This window comes from Oreochromis niloticus, linkage group LG23, assembly GCF_001858045.2.
Source record: "Oreochromis niloticus isolate F11D_XX linkage group LG23, O_niloticus_UMD_NMBU, whole genome shotgun sequence".
Lineage (NCBI taxonomy): Eukaryota > Metazoa > Chordata > Actinopteri > Cichliformes > Cichlidae > Oreochromis > Oreochromis niloticus.
Window position 1 is genome coordinate 14656881 of NC_031986.2, and position 4631 is coordinate 14661511.

At 39.9% G+C, this 4631-nt stretch overlaps 1 long non-coding RNA gene across 1 annotated transcript; it reads right to left on the minus strand.

The window, feature by feature from the left end:
• Positions 1-1808: 1808 nt before the first annotated feature.
• LOC112843790 (uncharacterized) lies at positions 1809-3466 on the minus strand. Its single transcript, XR_003216291.1, has 2 exons — positions 3024-3466; positions 1809-2827 (listed from the first exon to the last, which is right to left on the minus strand). It is a non-coding gene; the product is annotated as an uncharacterized LOC112843790 (long non-coding RNA).
• Between the last annotated feature and the right edge of the window lie 1165 nt (positions 3467-4631).

The window sequence follows — 4631 nt, forward strand, 5'->3', positions numbered from 1 at the left end:
TTGAAGCAGTTGTGAGATTATATTGCATTATACCTGTAATCAAAATGAGTGAATCATGATACTGCTGTAGGCCACATCATGCTTCTTGTGTAATCAGTATGTAATTTTAGTTTGCATCACACTTCTGAGTTAAAAGAATGTGAAAATCATCAGATTTATTAGATAGGTTTGTATTATCCTATAATGCTGATTTACTGTGAGTGAGTTACACTGTTTCATGACATTTCATACTGCTGAGTTATGAAGAGAATATTGTATTCAGAGAGTAGGGGCCTCTTTGTGATAGTAAGAAGAACAGAGCACATGCCACGGGAGCGTCACCCCCACCCTTGGTGGAAGCAGAAAAACAGGGAGCCAAGGTCATAACTCAGGCTCACAAAGAGTCAGAAAGAATGTGAATGCTTAGTTTTTTGGCTGTGGCGCATTTTGTATAGCTTCTTTTCTTTGTTTAGTAGCTTTCTGCCTTCACCTGAGGGTGTGCCCTAAGCATGTGACTTCAGGTCTCCATAATTGGAGTTTATTTAAAGATAAATAAAATGATTTCATATATTGCTCGCAGATCATGCATTAGACGGTATGTTGCAGTATTAGCCTGCTTCAACACTTAAGCAAAACATCACTCTTTGTTTGTTTTATTATTATTATTATTTTAAATTCTCCTTTCTCAAAAACAGAAAATGAAATTGTAGTTGTTCTTGGCTGAGAAACACAAAACCTCCCTTTCCCCCCTTTTTTTTTCAAAACAAGAAACTAAGTTTTAACTTTTCTGCCTTATCACCTAAAACAAAACAGACAGCCCAGCTCTCAGCTGGCTCTGAACTTATCATCATCAAGGACGCATGGTGAGAGCTACTTCAGAAGTTACAGTACTCATCACTCAAGCAACATTTCAAAAAACAAAAGAAACAAAAAACAAAACTCAGCACACTGCACAGAGAACAACAACAAGACACAACTGAAGGTGTTGTTCTTGTTTGTTCTCCTTGAATTTTAGAATAAAGTTATTACATCTGCATTAGTAAATCATATGCCTAATCATTATGTGCCACTGTGATCCACAAGTATGATCACAGATTTATTCATTTTTCAACCCAACAAAACAAAAACAAAACAAAACAAAAACAAGTTACTGATGGCCTGCTCATCAGCTTAGCAGTGACCATATATTTAATTCATTTTATTCAGCTTCTCAAACCTGTAGCTTTAGCTGTTGTATACAGGGTTTAGCTTATTAGTTGTTAGTATAGGTGTGCTCTATATTTCAGCAATGTGTCATCTAGGATGACAGGTTTTCAAGCAGGTCAAGTGCCTCTATGCACCTGATTAGTTAGATATTTTCTTTGTTTTCTTCATCTCATATGTCATTGTACTGAATTTGAGCAAACCTTAAGCTTGATGCAGACTACTTTTAACAATTATCCACCTCACATCACAACTGACTGAGGTGCCTCTTCATATTAATATTATTTCATTATTAATGCTATTATCTTTTTATATAACAGCAATAGTATATTACAATATTTTATTTATATTTTATTTTGCATCCATCAGGGGATGGGGGTGATCTGCAGTTTCACCCCCCCCCCCCAAGCTGGAGACATTTTCCTTTTCACACACTTTCCTTGGCTGAACAATGACACAACCTTAATATACCTTATGCATCTCTCTATTTCATTTAATATGTGTTTGTGTGAGTTATGTATTTTCTTTCATTCTATTGTTAATACCAGTTTACAGGTTGCTATCCTTGCTATTATCATTTTGAATACATTACAGTTAAGTTCTAATTCAATTTAGCCTTTTGTTCATTTTATTTTGTTTTTTCTGTCTCTCTCTTTCATCCGTCTGACAGCCACAGTGGTTGCAGCTAATCATTCTGTGTCGGGCGTTCTCTGTGTCTTACAGTCACGTGCAAAATGTCCCTTTTTTCCACACTTCCAGCATGTAGCGCTATAATTACTGTTTGGTGTGTATCTAGGTCTGTCTCTACCTCTTGCTCTTCCCCTACGCATTCCTCTCCCTCTCTTTTGGCCTCTGAAGCCTCCCCTGTAGCCTCCACTAAAAGCTGTGAGAACAGTGTCAGCATCGAGGCCAAAAACTGAGACCTTCTCTTTCCGTTTCACCACTGTCTGTGCATGGTTAGCATATTGAAACGCCTCATCTGCTGTGCCCGTATCTTGCGTTACCCAATGCTTTTCTACATGAGACCTAATGGGTGGTAGTAATCCTTTAATGAAAGTGCGTTGAAATAGTTTTTTATTTTCCTTTTCTTATTTTCAGTTCTCCTTTCAGCTTCAGTTTCCCATGCTTGGAAAAGTTTATATTCTTCTTCACGTTTTAATTTCTTCTTTGGGTCTTTTGTTAATGTAATTTCTTGTTTCAGGACAGCTTTCAGCTGGGTAACAGCTGAGGGATTGCATTTCCCTTCCCAGCTGCGGTTTTTAGCTTTTCGTGGATTTCTCCACCTATTTGCACTTATTCTACCTGCTCCGGTTTGTTGTTTTTCTAACCATTCCTCATCAGGTGTTAATTTTGCTTGTTTATTCCCCATTTTCAAAGATTTTGCTGGGCCGTCACTGGCACGCCTGACTTCGGAGTGGTTTACTGATACGGCCTTCGACTTCACCCTATAGGTGAAGCGGTACCAGTTTTATGAGATGAAACCCAACCGTTCTCCTTTGTCACCAGTACGTGAGCCTCAGCAAAGAAAACAAATAAAATAGAAGTAGTTCAGCAGCTTATTGTGCTGTAAATCAACTTACTTCTAGACACATACACACACATAGACATTTGCGCGCTAATTTGTCACGAAGTATTTAACGGTTACCTCTAAAACCAGTCTAAACACAGTTTCTTTTGGCGAACTTAAACCTATTTGAATTCCTTTGTCTCAACGTGTTTTAATTTGCCTAAACGTATTTTAATTTGTCACGAAGTAATTTTGGCTACCTCTAAAACCGGTCTAAACACAGTTCCTTTTGGCGAACTTAAACCTAATTTATGACGAAGTACTTAATGGCTACCTCTAAAACCAGTCTAAACTTAGTTCTTTTTGGCGAACTTAAACCTAATTTATCACGTTTCTTTAAACCTTTGCGGCCGTTTTATATATCAAAAATAGTGTTTCTCACCCTCAGACGTCTCACTGGTGGTTCGGATCGTCAGACTGAATCCCATCGCCGTGGACCAGACCAGCTCGGACTCAAACGTCCCCGGGTCCTCCTCGTCTAAGAGGGCTGTGCACAGTCTTCGGTGCTGGCTCCACGGCGTCAGGAAACAGTATGCCAGATCCTGGAACAGAGTCACAGATAACAGTTCTGATATTTCTGATCCGGCTCTCGAAGGACCAAAATAAATGTCAAGAGATTTATTCTAAAGACACTTCTTCAGCTAAGAGTCTAAGGGTAGAAACACACAGACGCTGCAGCATTTACTTGTATACAAGGGCGATCACAGAACGCTCACACCAGAGTGGGGGCCCTGTGATGCGCCCTGTTCTTGCACTTGTCTTTATTTATATACAAAAGTAATACAACAGTGAATACGTCTATTCATAGGCAGAGGAATGTTAGTGCGTAGGGTGTGAAGATAAGAGTGGTTCAGGTGTATGCGTGTGTGTTGTGGGATACAGAAAGACGCGGCCCCTTTTCTTGTTAGGGAGCGTCAGATAAGAGTGTCCAGCTCTCCTCTTCCTGGCAGGAGTGAAATAATAACAGCTTGTTCAGCTGTAAGAAAGAATTTATAAAACAGTCCTGTAGTGGACAGCAGTCTAAGTCATCAAAAGGTCATCATGCAGTATTCTATCATTTGCAAACTTATATCATTAAAAGCTTATACTGACTACCAATACAACTCTCCATTGACAATTGTCATGCAAAGAATTACAAATAGTAAATAACAAGTACCAATACATTTCAAAAGGAGCACTTTAATCTACGTTCAGGCCCTCTGGATGCTGGGTTCGCAGCCTGGAGATCCACATCCTCTCCTGCCTCTTCCTCTGGCCCTCCGTCAACGTCACACAGGCTTGGAGTCCCATTATGCTCAAGTATTGCAATGCATGCATTTGAAAGTACAAAATCAACTGGGTTTTTCATTCTGTTTTCCCCAATGCTATAATTGTGTTATTTTAATCTGTGTAGTAGTCTTTGTCCCCTCCCTCCCACATGAGATGGAAAAATTAGAAGAAAGACCAGTAACAAAAACTAAAGTAAAACTGGGATATTGACTAGTCACTGGCTAGGGGAGTGGGGTCCGTGAGGGAGTCTTAGGGCTGTCGCGGACCAAGGGGAGAACCTGACACCGGGTAACATCCGGAGCAGGAATGTGAACAAGATGGAGAAAGGGGGAGACTAAAAAACCAAAATAAACATTGGGGGGGGGGGGTAATGCCCATTTAAACTCCTGGTTGGGGTTAGATTTAAATGCCCCTGGTAAGGTGTCGCACCTCTCTAGGTCAATCTAGGCTAAATTAAAGTAAAAGAAAGAGAAGAGGACAACTGAAAGACTGTAAAGGGAAGATGGCAACCTGCTCATTTCTACACCAGTCCCTCATGAGGTATGCAGGAGAATGAGCTAATGGCATTCCCTGTATTAGGTTCAATCTGAATTAAAATTTAATTGTAGCTCCC